Raw genomic sequence first — 14,122 nt, 5'->3', positions numbered from 1 at the left:
ATAGGAAAACCTGTTTTTAAATAATGTCACGCCATAAGTGGGCTGGTAAGGGCACACGGCTGGGTGCTTAGTATCTAAATTATGGCGCACTTCATATTAAAAACAGTATGTTTTAACGGCGACCAAATATCCAAAAGCTGCTTTCAAGGTGTACATTAAGCTTGATATTCTATAAACAGGACTAGGTTAAATTAAAATACTAATTTAAATCTTATTTTGGGCAAATGCTAGCAATATGATTCAACGTATTTCCCACTTAATTTTACAAATCTAATTTTATGGTCAGAGTTGATTTTGATAACTTTAGTGGAAAAGTAACTGTATAAAAATGTACTTTGTGCTGCCTGAGCCAAGACTGGATTGAAACCAGATGGCCACTCTTGACATTCCCAGGGGCCCAATATACAATGCTGGCTCATATTATTGAATACATGTCAGCCTTCTCACTACCTTTTTAATCTTCAAGATGCCAACCTGGGCTGATAGGATCTGCGTTCATTCTTTCCAAGGTCCTCCTAAACTTTCTTGCTCAAGTTCCAGCAGGGGATAGCATTTATTGCCGCTGAGAGAGGGAGCAAACCTCAGGGTAGTGGCTTAGGGAGAGTCATAACCCCTTCTGATGGAAAATAGGTTAGCTATGTTTGTTGAGAGGTGTTCAGTAAATAGGTTTACACCATTAGTATGCTGTACAACATGTGAGAGGGTAGCCATTTTGAATTTAGGGCTTTTGGGAATTTTTACTGTAAAGTGAAGAAGTGGTGCTGCAAAATGAAATAGGCTTGGGATAAGAAAGTAGACAGGATTGGGTAAGCAAACATCCTCAAGTCACTGGATAGTTCAGAATGGCACATTTTGGGTTTTGAGAACCAAAAATATCTGAATGTAAAGCCGTAGACAGGAGTAAGGCAGCAAAAATACTGCAGCTTTGCTGCAAACTTGTCAGCTAAGGAATACAGCATTGTCCTGCTCAGAGCTTTTGGTACCAAAACTGAAGGCTTCAGTTGGAGCTTGATGACAATGAATGTTTAAGGGACCCTTACTGCCCTCTGTCTTGACTCTTTTCCTGATGGAAGACTTTGACTTCCTTAAGGTAGACTAAGGAAGGCCCTGATTTAGAGTTTGGGGGTTATCCCATCTGCCAAACTGTAAATCAGGCCATAAATCAGAATGTAAAACCTTTAACTGAGGCAACCACCTTTTATAGCAGACCCCCATCAAGGTCACCCTGAAAACACACCTTGGATAGGCAGCAAATTGAGACTTAATAGTGATGCCTTACTTTTGTAGGTGCTTTGTGCCTTAAAAATGTTAATAGCCATTTCTCTGGGACTCCTTCCCCTTTGTGAATGGATGTGAAAATATTTTTCAGCGCCTACTCTGAAAAAATGAAAAGAAAACTTTTAATATTTTGTTTGAAATTAATCCCGTTTTCCTTTAAGGAAAAAGGGCAGAATAAAAAAAAAAAAAAGCTGCTTTATTTAAAAAGCAGTCACAGACATGGTGGTCTGGTGTTCCCAGCAGACCACCATCCCTGTGAATGCAGCCATTCCCAGTGGGGTCGCAAATTGCGACCCACCTCATGAATATTAATGAGGTAGGCGATCCCCTTTGGGAATTGTAAACAGTGTGAGTTACACTGTTGTGCATTTGGTTTCGCGACTCGCAAATGAGTCGCAAATTGCGAGTTGTAAAACTAGCAGTCGTACATCTGGCCCTTGGTACTTAAAATACTGTGACAAATAGCCTGCTGCATGTGTCATAGCTTCCAGAGATGAGCAGAGATTCTCTAAGAACTGTGTGTTAGCCTTTTCAGATTGTCTTTATTAATTTGGTAGGTGTACCGTCTCCAAAATTAATAATATAATTGCATATTGCTTTCCCATGGCATACCATGTATACCAAAAAATAACAATATAAAAATAAAATAATGCATACCCCATTAAAAGAATACATTTGTTAAACAGTAGACAAACTCGAGCGAGCAGAACATGTTTTGCTATTATTGTTTACCAAAGAACAGTCTTATCAAAACTTTTATTCCACGGCACTATCACACATGGATGTATCACATTAGTTATGGTCCTGTCATGCCAGCTTGGTATTCTGCTGACATTTAAGCAACACCTTGTCTTACACCTCACGGTGTTCCAGGAAGTTCTTACTGCCTGGCCTGTGTAGTAGTGGTACAAGTGTGCAGTTAAAGCTAAGTAATTTTTTTCGTTCTGATTAGAAGTAGCTTCCGTAGACCACAAATGGTAAAACTTGACAAGAGGTTGCTATGGGGAAGGCTGAAGTCAGGAAACTGGTTCTGCTGTTGGTTTGCGCTCTGTTTTTGAGCATGTCTGATCCTGTGTGTATTCGTGCTGGGGTTGTTGGTTTATTGAAGCATGTTGCATGGGAGGAACACACCCTATCCTTAAACAAAGGCAGAGTCACATGTCTCACAGAGGCGTGCTTTTCCTTGAGAGGAGATTATTGATGTAGGGAAGTAAAATGTGTGACTATAGCAATAGAAATTACTGACTCCTTCAGAAACATAACTGCACTTGCTGTAATTCGCCGTCCTCGTCTCGAGCATTGACACCCCTGTCTCCTGATGCATTATGTGCCCCTCTGTTAGGCACTGCTATTTTGTAACTAGATTGGCTCTACATAGGCCCACATACAGAGATAAATATACTTATATACACTGAGAAAGAAGAAGAATAAATACATCTAATCTAATAAATCAAAGCAATGTATATGCACCAACGTTGTATTAGCTTCACGTTATCCTCTTTTTAATTAATGAAAACTACAATCAACACAACTGTGAATTTGATTTTCAGGAGTCTTTTATTTTTTTGACTGGAAATATCTTATGAAAAGTAGTAAATCAACTTTTTATTACAGAAGGCTGGTCTTACTTTTACTGGCAGGCTTTGTTCCTAGTTTGCACCAGGTGCGATCAGAAAGGTCCAACCTAATTTAAATCTCAGTCTGCAGTGAGACATGTATGATCAAAAACCTAATAAGTGACACATAGTTGCAATGAACAGCTTCCCCAATCTATTGATATTGATTTTTATTGAAGACCAATAAATCACAGAGTAAGAGGGTAATTTAGTGGTGGCAGCTGCAATGGGTGATCCAGTTACCAAAGATTAGCTTCCAAGTACACTATTTAAATTAATGTAGGTCTGTGGTATGTAGGTATAAATGGGTGCACTAATCAAATCTGAAATAAACATTATTTTATTAATCAGATTGTTGGTTGGGTGTGGTGTGAGCCTTGGTCAAGCAGCAACTACAATCCTAGCCAGGGTAAGGCACAAGCAAACCACAAATTACCTGTGCTAGTAGCTTGGCACAGAGCAGTCAGGCCTAACGTAAAGGCAATGTGTAAAGTATTTGTACGACACTTCAAACAGAAAAACATTGAAAATATCATAGTATGGGTCTGTGTCGAAGATTCAACGCACAGCCGAGGCAATGAGTGTGTGCTAAGATGCAGCGAGGCTGTGGTGTGAGGTCTGGTTGTCAAGGATCCCATCGACGGGGCTACATCATGCAGTCATGGTGATTTGCTGGTTCCGAAGAGCTGTGATGCAGACTTTGGCATCATCGTCGAGGCTGCTGTCGACGAGAAATGCGAGGACCTGTGCTGAGGAGGCATCGTGAAAGGGTGGTTCTGAAGGTGATGCGGGCTGCGGCGGTGATGTTAATGTTTGCAATGGTTCCAATCCACACAGCTGCAGAGATACATAGGTTCTGCTTGGGTTTGCAGGTCTAGTCCATCTCACCCAGGCAAGAGGACAGCAGGTCTGCATAGCAGAGCAGCAGTTCCTTCAGAGCAGTAGTCCAACAGAGTGGCAGTCCTAATAGCAGCACAGCAGCTGTTGTTCCTGGCAGCGTATTAGCAGAAGAGGTGATATCTGAGGTCCTTCTTTTATACACCAGTGTGCCTTTAAAGGGGGGAGCAGTTTCTAGAGGCATAACGTTTGAAGTACACAGACACCCTGGCTCCAGACTAACTACTGTGAGCGGGCAGCCCTTTGTGTGGAGTCAGGACACAGCCTATTTATGTATAAGTAGAACTGCCCAGCTCCTCCTTTTCACCGCCGCTCCCATTGTGTGTGGTTGTCTAGGAGGAATACACAAAGCCCAACTGCCAACTACACCCAGTCATGTAATCAGAGACAGGTGGAGGCACCAAATAACTATGGCAAAAAAAATGGCAACTTTCTAAAAGCGGCATTTTCAGAATTGTAATTTGAAATTCAACCTCACTGTAAATTAGGATTTTAAATTAGTATTCCAGAGACACCAAACATGAACAATCATCTCTTCCCATTAATTACACTTATCATATATAATAAGGCAACCCCTAAGTTATCCTATAGGAGAGATAGGCCTTGCAAAAGTAAAAACAAATTTAAGGGTTTTTGACTTCCAAGGCATGAAAAACTTAAAAGTACATGTCCAACGGATTAAATACACTGCATATTGCCTTTCTGGATGTCCAGGGCCTACTATAGGGGTGGCTTACATGTTTTAAAACTGAAGATTTGGACCAGGGAAATGGTTTATTTTGCCTGATAGAAATTGCAGTTTAAAACTGCACACACATGCTCTGCAGTGGCAGGCCTGAGACACGTTTTAAAAGGCTCTTTAAATGGGTGGCTCAACCAGTGCTGCAGGCCAACTACTAGCATTTAATTTACCAGTCCGTGGACACACGCAGTGCCTTGTTACTAGGAACTTACAAGTGAATGAAATATATCAATTGGGTTTTAACCAGTTTGAGCAAGTTCTAGGAGAAAAGCATAAGCACCTTAGCATTGGTTAGCAGTGGTAAAGTGCTCAGAGTCCTGTCATATTTCCTTCTCACTTTGTCTTTGCAATTTAGATGCCCAGATAAAGGAGTCTATTTTCCCTTGTAATTTTTGTAGCCAGGGCTTCTTAAATTGCAAAGGCAACACATTAAATAAAAGGCACACTTTTGCAAAATAGACATTTTTATCAAATTGGCTCTTCCGTACAGAGATCGAGGAAGATGGGCCCAACTTAAAAGCAATCTGTTTATCTCTTTCATGGCACTACTGAAATTTATCTCCACAGTTTATTCCAAAGTACTACAAATCTTAATGTCAAAATACCTTAATTCTTTTTTTTATCAATCTATGTCCTTCCTCTATGTTCCACACCATGATTTCCATTTTAGGCATATTTACCTCATACCCCGTCACCTGCCCAGATGACGTGCTGTTATCATGAGATCTAAGCTTTCCAAAGTGGGGTGCAGGTCGCTTATGTACTCCATGTTGCCCGCGTACAATGATATTTGTTTCCCCTCCCTTCATAGACAAAGGGTTTGATCGTCAAATCTTTCCTAATCTTTTCTGCCATGGGCTCAATTTATAGATTAAACAATGGAGGGGAGACTGGAAACCCTGTGTGGTCTCCCTAGTGAACTTGAGCTCTGCTATTAGGTCCCCATTTAGCAGTATTCTGGCCATAGGTGTCTAATAAATCTCCTTAAGAACCCTGCAAAAGTTGTCACCTAATTTATAATGTTCCAAAAGGGTATTCAAATACTTCCAGTTCACCCTGTCAAAGGCCTTGGTAGCATCCAATGTAATTATCGCAAGAGGAACTTTATTTGCTACCTCCAGAACTATAGATCCAATTAGTTCATGAGATAAATCATACATATAGCTCACCTTTAGAAACCCCTTCTGATCTTCAGCTATCAGCTTCCCTGCAAAATTACCCAACCTATTCACGAAAATATTTGGAAAAAGCTTATAATTGTTATATAGCAGTGAAATTGGCCTGTACGATTCACACAACAGAAGATCTTTTCCTGGTTTTAAAATCATTGTAATCACCCCCTCATCCCAGGATTTCGGAAGGGGGGCACCTTCTCTAAGAATTCCATCAAAAAGCAGGGTCAAAACTGGATTTATTACTTCTTTCTAACTGAGTCCTGCTTCACGTATCAGGACTCTGGGGGTTATTCTAACTTTGGAGGAGGTGTTAATCCGTCCCAAAAGTGACGGAAAAGTGACGGATTTACCACCAGCCGTATTACGAGTCCATTATATCCTATGGAACTCGTAATACGGCTGGTGGTATATCCGTCACTTTACCGTCACTTTTGGGACGGATTAACCCCCTCAGTTTGGTAAGAGTAATGGCAGGATGCTTCCTTTTACCTTATTCTGTCAGCCGGCACTATTTGATATCTGACAACTGTCTTTAACTGCACTTTATAAAGCGAATTGAATCTGCCTTCAACATTAACGCGCCATATATTGTTTAACTTTATTTTGCATAGTAGGGCAGTACCTTTTTGCAAAATCTTGGTTGTAGTTTCTTGATCAACGATGAATAGGCTTTCTGTGAAGCTCTCTTTCCTTTCTCTCACGTCACATCAGCTCGAGTTGTGCTTTGGCTCCACATACAACAACTGTGGACTCTGCACTTCCACAAAGGCACACATGACATGTCTGAGCAGTTTGCATGGACCACGACAAACTTTACAGGAGAGCACTTTCTTCTTCAGGTTACTTATCCACTATCTCCTTGCCAGTTAGACTGGCTTCTCCAGCCTGGTACCCACTGAATGACTAGGCCACACAGAGCTGTATTTCATACGTCTTTATTCGTCTTTATTCCTCTGCATGTGCCTGTGAACTCCAAAATTTCAGAGTAAGCTCCCATGCATCCATAATGTAGGGATTACGTCACACAATGATACAGAGTCCTCTGGGAGCCATAAAGGTTCCATTCTAAATCATGCAAGACACTACAAAGGTGTCATTCGAAGTTCATAGGATTGGGAGGTAAAACAACCATTTCAGCCAAATTATTCAGAACTGCAGTGCCAGAGTCTTGGCAGTTTTGACAGCCAAATATTGCCACTTGATGCTGAAATTATGTGTAGACCTGGGAAGTCAAGGGCTAGCTTCAGTGGGGGTTCACATAAGTTACAGCTTTTTGGCACCCTGCATGGTAAAGCACCCAGAATGTACCATACTTAAGATACATTAATGTTAGCCGTGTCCCCGTGTTTAAATCAACCCAATGTTAGAGTCCTCATTACCTCAGAGGCTTAATTTTTTTTTAATTAGGAAAATGCTTTACTGCATTGAGCACATGTGTGCATCCGAGAGCTGTGGGCCACATCAGCGGAATTATAGTTTGGGTTTAGGAACAAAAGGTAATGGAAGCTAACTGGCTGAATGTTTCCGAGGGAAAGTATACCAGGCACAAGAGTTTCTCTCAGATAAAATGGGGGAAGCGTAAATGCACTGGGCTAGTTTCTTGAGGATCTGAAAAATGTGGCTGGTTTCAATCCCAGTCTTAAATTGCTTGACACGTGATACCCCTAGATTCACTTGGTGACCCTAACTGAGTAATCAACAGCTGTTGCATCAGTAAATTTGAAGTAGTGACACTTTGATATCTCTTGGTCAGAGTTGATTCTACTCAGCAGGGCCTTAGGAAAATTGAGAACGTACAGCAGCCGAATAGGGAGAGCAGAGAACTCTGAACAGCATCAAACTGGATTTATTACTTCTTTCAGGCACTGATAAAATTAATTTGGCATCCCACCAGGCCCTGCTGTCTTCCTCTTCATGCACTTTAATTACCTGCCACAACTCCTCCGATGTTATTATCTCATCTAACTCTTCCTTCTCTGTAAGTTTTGATATCTGCAACTCATCTAGCCATTCAGACCCTTGGGCCTTTGTTGTTGTCAGATCTTCTGAATAGAGTGTCCCAAAAAATTCTACAAAGGCCTGTTGTACCTCCATTGTCTCCTTCCATCTTCTATCAGTAATATTACATTTGATCTCTTTCACCTAATTTCCTGTTAGGTCTGCCTTAATCTTCCAAGCCAAGAGCTTTCCTGTACTTTCACTGTACTCAAAATGCTCTGTTTTACTTGCCTCCCATCTTGCCTTAACCCTCGCTTCTATGACGGCAGCTAATACAGCCTCCAATAGAGCCTCTATCCCCTCTTCATGGTCCTGCTGTTCTAAAAGCCTTTTTTCCAAAAAAGTAATCACCTGCTCCAAATCTGAACTGCCTTCCTATGTTCTCTATTCTTCTGGGTTGAAAGGCTAATCAGTATGCCCCATTAAGGCCTTAAAATAATCCCAAACAACGTGTAGCACCGTGGAGTTATGTTTAGCTTACGTCGAGTGACTTTGGTTGACAGCAATTACACGTATGACAGGCCATGAGTTCTTTTAAAACTCTTTCATCTAGGTATGGGAACCAAACTCAGTCTCGAAGAGCTCTCTTTGTAGCAATAATACCACAATGTCCTTTGTGTGCCACTTCTATCACCTTTTGTCATAGACTCTCCAGCATCAGGATACTCCCAGAATAACTCCTTCCTGATTTATGGATAATTCCTCCTTGATATTCTTGTATTTTTGATATTCACTGTCATTACTGAGAGGTCGATCAGGTTTGTTCCACAACTGGTGTGTAATTATGTCTTTTAACTTTAACATGTTGCTATCATGATTTGTAGCGGTGACAATCTGAGCTAACAATACAACAGCTGGCTTAACAATGAAATTGATGTAGGCCTCAGCTGTTTTGGATGGAGTGCCATGACCTTCAATAGCCACTCGAGAAAAGTAGTCAGCAGGATTTCAATCTTTTCCTGGTTGGTACACAATTGTATAATCATACTTCTGCAATCGTAATCCCCATCGTTCAATTTGAGGAGGCATCTTTGCCTTTGGATTGCCAAAGATAGCAAGGCTTGATGATCAGTTACCAGTGTAAAAGGCTTTCCGTACAGGAATACATGGAAATGTTCACAAGCCCATACTGCAGCCAGACTTTCTTTTTCAGGCTGTGACTAAGAACACTCTGTTTGGAATAAACTTCTACTAGCATAGGCCACAATATACTGTTTTACATTTGGGTGTCCAGTAGTCTGTGCAAGTATAGCAGCATAGCCCAACAGGACTAGCGTCAACTACAATCTTGGTATGGAGCTTTAGATTGAAGTATGCTATCTCTATAGTATTTTCTACTGCATGTTTGATTCTCTTGAAAGTCTTTTCAGATTATCTTGACCATTTAAAAGAAACTCTCGTAGTGGAGCACTGACATTGGCAAGTCGTGAACAATAGCTGTCCATTCCAAAAAATTAACGTAACATTGAAACATCTTCTGAGAGTTAAGCATTTGTTAAAGCTTGTATATTTGCTGGGTTGGGGCATCATGCCCCCATCAGAAAATATATATATATATATATATATATATATATATATATATATATATATATGTCGACATTTAAAGGCAAGCCTGCATCACTGAGTAATTGGCATACTTGTGTGAGGGCTCTATCATGCTCCTTCTGTGTAGCTCCAAAAAACAATATGTCATCGCTATAGTAAAATGCATTCACAACAGGTTGTATGACGAGTCGTATCACCTCTTGGATAAGTTCTGCAGTAGAATGACACAACAAAGCTAAGTCTTTTGTAGCTAAACAAACCAACATATGTAGCAAAAGTGTAATATATTGGCAGGTGGACAGCGGTCTCATTCCCACGACTTTGTCGGTCGGCTCGTCCGACTGCCAAACTCGTAATGAGGGCCATAGTCTTTAACTTTCCCAAACATTAAACAATGAAGAGTTAACTCACTATCTTGTGATAAGCATTCATTTTGTAATTCACTGAAAGCAATCCCATGTCAGCAGCGTGTTGAAACTGAGCAAGCAGGCACTTTCTGCTGTACCTTGAAGTATATGGATCAGTGCTTGAACTCTTATTTTCTTATGTTTCCCTGTCGCCATGAATGAACCTTTACTCTTCATGGGTGTCAATGCTTGCCAAGTGTATACTTTGGTCTTTGACGGCGTGAGCCATGGTAACGCAGACAGTTCATCATACTTTTCTTCAGGCATTATATTTATCGAAGCACCACTATCGATGACAAAAGATATTGAACATCCATTTATTTTTAGTGTAATCTTTGGGCAGTGTTTGTATGATTTCGTTATTTTGAAGTCGACTTTTCCTTGACTGATTTTTCTCCTCACAGGCAACCAATCCGACATGTGCACATTTTTCTGAGGTAAGCATTGACATGGCACAATCACTGTCTTCACTTTCACTTGTCATTGTGGCTGATAAACTGTTTGATTCTGCTTTAGATAACTATCTACTTCATTTAGTATCTATGTGCCTTAACTGATGTTGCCATTTGGCCTTGTAGGCACTCGTCAAACGTTGCTTCTGGAATCATCTGGCAACCATTATGTCTTCGCTCCATGAAGCACTTGCTTTTTCCTTCGCTCTGCACATCAGCACAAAATGGTTCCCTTTACCACTGCCCTTTCGTATCTAACCAATAGCGGTACACTTCCTTTATGTGGAAACCCAAATTCACATCTGAAACACAACTTCTTTTTGCATGTAGACATCACTATGTGTCCTTCAGTCTTTTTTATCGAAATACATTTGACTGATTCGCTCTGGGCACCTCCGGCCTCCATTTTGGCAGTTTGTTTTTCAGCACGTTCCTCAGCTCTGGCAGCCATCAGAACTCGCACCAGACTACACGTCTCTCTCCGCATTCGTCATCTGAATGAATCGAATAAACATCCATGGATCACTCTCAGGTGCATAGCTTCTTCATCATTACATTCATTAAACTTGCATTGTATGATGAGTTTGTCAAGTCTTTCCACAAATTAATTGATCGTTTCGCCAACTCTTTGACGTTCTTGACTGAAAACATATCATTCATAATCAACATTTGGTTCTGGATTGAATTTGGGATTCAACGCATTCTTAATCTGACAGTATGCGACTTCTTTGTCAGTTCTCGTCATTTTCTATATGACTTTTTTCACACGATCACCAGCAAGATTTTTGAGACATATGAGAATCTTCCTGTTATCAGTCTCTTCAAGTGCATCATGAAATCTTCAAATGTCTCCATCCATGCAGTCAAATTTTCACCAATATTTTGCTTTTTGGCAGTGTTGAATGGTGGTGGTGGTTTGAGGCATCATTGTAACTGTTCATGGGAGTGTTGGGAGTGGAGCTCGGTCAAACACTGTTGACTGCCCCTGGGAATCTGCATCATCACGCAGGCCCAGTGATGTTTCAGCCTCTGGGTCATCCAAGAAAGCCTTTGGAGTTTTTACATACTTCTTGGTCTCCATCGGAGTCCCATCATTTACGAAGGGCCTCTGGAGTTGATCTGAGCTGCTACCTGGCAGCTTTGATGGTGTGCCACTTCAGTTAGTCGACAGCTCAGTAAGCACAACCCCAGAACTTCTTCTTGGGACTCCTCGCCCGGTCCTGAGGTCGTAATGCTTCACGTATCAGGACTCAGTTAGGTAAGAGTAATGGCAGGATGCTTCCTTTTACCTTATTCTGTCAGCCAGCACTATTTGATATCTGACAACTGTCTTTAACTGCACTTTATAAAGCGAATTGAATCTGCCTTCAGCATTAACGCGCCATATATTGTTTAACTTTATTTTGCATTGTAGGGCAGTACCTTTTTGCTAAATCTTGGTTGTAGTTTCTTGATCAACGATGAATAGGCTTTCTGTGAAGCTCTCTTTACTTTCTCTCACGTCACATCAGCTCAAGTTGTGCTTTGGCTCTACATACAACAACTGTGGACTCTGCACTTCCACAAAGGCACACATGACATGTCTGAGCAGTTTGCATGGACCACGACAAACTTTACAGGAGAGCACTTTCTTCTTCAGGTTACTTATCCACAATCTCCTTGCCAGTTGGACTGGCTTCTCCAGCCTGGTACCCACTGAATGACTAGGCCACACAGAGCTGTATTTCATACGTCTTTATTCGTCTTTATTCCTCTGCATGTGCCTGTGAACTCCAAAATTTCAGAGTAAGCTCCCATGCATCCTAATGTAGGGATTACGTCACACACTGATACAGAGTCCTCTGGGAGCCATAAAGGTTCCATTCTAAATCATGCAAGACACTACAAAGGTGTCATTCGAAGTTCATAGGATTGGGAGGTAAAACAACCATTTCAGCCAAATTATTCAGAACTGCAGTGCCAGAGTCTTGGCAGTTTTGACAGCCAAATATTGCCACTTGATGCTGAAATTATGTGTAGACCTGGGAAGTCAAGGGCTAGCTTCAGTGGGGGTTCACATAAGTTACAGCTTTTTGGCACCCTGCATGGTAAAGCACCCAGAATGTACCATACTTAAGATACATTAATGTTAGCCGTGTCCCCGTGTTTAAATCAACCCAATGTTAGAGTCCTCTTTACCTCAGAGGCTTAATTTTTTTTAAATTAGGAAAATGCTTTACTGCATTGAGCACATGTGTGCATCCGAGAGCTGTGGGCCACATCAGCGGAATTATAGTTTGGGTTTAGGAACAAAAGGTAATGGAAGCTAACTGGCTGAATGTTTCCGAGGGAAAGTATACCAGGCACAAGAGTTTCTCTCAGATAAAATGAGGGAAGCGTAAATGCAATGGGCTAGTTTCTTGAGGATCTGAAAAATGTGGCTGGTTTCAATCCCAGTCTTAAATTGCTTGACACGTGATACCCCTAGATTCACTTGGTGACCCTAACTGAGTAATCAACAGCTGTTGCATCAGTAAATTTGAAGTAGTGACACTTTGATATCTCTTGGTCAGAGTTGATTCTACTCAGCAGGGCCTTAGGAAAATTGAGAACGTACAGCAGCCGAATAGGGAGAGCAGAGGACTCTGAACAGCATCAAGCATGCCTCGAAGAGTGGCAGGATAGGTCGCTGAAGAGGACGGTGATCTGTATGGAAATGTTGTAGAACTCATGTTTGACTCAATAGATCTCGTTGGCCAAGCCCAAAGTTTTCGCCGAGAAATAAATAAGAAATTCCGTTCCCTCATCCTCATCAAGTTACAATTCCAGTGCTGATTGTAGCTTTCACGAGGTCCCATGTATTTATGGGATGGATAGGAAAGCATGACATTTTGCCACTTTGTCCCAAGCACTTTAAATCACTCTAAATCGATTGAAATGTGAACAGCATCTCTTCCGAGAGCCCATTCCGGTTTCCTGTCCCGTGTCACAGCTGGCACACAGTAGCAGGAAAGGGTGGGGCCCTGAGAAAGTCAATCTGCAGATAGATAAACAGACGAACATTTTAGATAGAACGCAACTTCCATTTATGGGTGTTTTATTAACCATATAATGTCAACTGTGTTTGCGCAAGAGAAAACCTTGTAAGACTTACTGTTGCGCTCCCTTCATGACGTGGGATTCTTTAACCACTATCTTCTCAGGCACGCCTGGGGTAAACCCGAGAGGCCGGCAAGTGTATGTTTATCAGCCAAAGAGTAAGTCATTGTTCCAATTTCCGTGCCCTCCCAGATGGCAGAGCTGCTGACAGTCGTGCGGGCTCCACAAAGGGCTTTAGTTTAAAGGATCAACAAAGGGAGACATGCATCCCCGTATCTTTGATATGCGGAGTGACATCCAGGCGGGGTTACCGCACAATTTTAAACGTATAGAAAGTAGAGGGCGGCACAGATGTTTCTTCCAGGATGCTTCATTATTATTTTCAGAACTAGTAACTTGAAATAAAGAAGGCTTTACGAATAATAATGTGCTATATACTTTGGGTCAACTTTTTGTAGTGTTTTGTGAAAAAAAGCCCTCCTTTTGGTACCTGGAGTGCTTAACCCGCTAGTCTCAGACTCGTACTATCACTGGTGAAAAATAATTTGTTAATGTGATGATGGGGCTGGCAGCCAGTACCAGCAGCTAGTACCGGTGCTGGCATAGCTGACTAATGGTGTCCCAGATTCTGTAGTGAGCTCTATCCATATTTAGAACAAGCAAATTCCCAACATATAAGCAAATAAAATATAACTAGAGACCATGTTAGTCCTTCAGAGTTTAACTAAACCAGCCCAACTTACCTCTTAACCACTTACTGTTAGCCACAGCTTATGAAACACTTATTTCCAACTGAAAAATCTATGCCACTCTGTCATCTCTGCTCCATGCCAAACCACTGATCCAAACAATTGGGTGTCAGGGCAGCAGTACAGTCATTTATATATCAGGAACATAGTACAGATGCTGCGTGAAGCTCACTAGATTTTCTTTG

General features: G+C 41.4%; 1 protein-coding gene across 2 annotated transcripts in view; it reads left to right on the top strand.

Annotated features, from left to right (window-relative positions):
* Nucleotides 1-14,122, top strand: part of MFSD6 (major facilitator superfamily domain containing 6) — a 188,359-nt gene that overhangs the window by 45,762 nt on the left and 128,475 nt on the right. The gene's annotated exons all lie outside the window — the stretch shown is intronic.

Source organism: Pleurodeles waltl, chromosome 3_1 (assembly GCF_031143425.1).
Source record: "Pleurodeles waltl isolate 20211129_DDA chromosome 3_1, aPleWal1.hap1.20221129, whole genome shotgun sequence".
Lineage (NCBI taxonomy): Eukaryota > Metazoa > Chordata > Amphibia > Caudata > Salamandridae > Pleurodeles > Pleurodeles waltl.
Note: the sequence above shows the minus strand (reverse complement) of the source record. Positions and strands in the feature narration are given on the sequence as shown.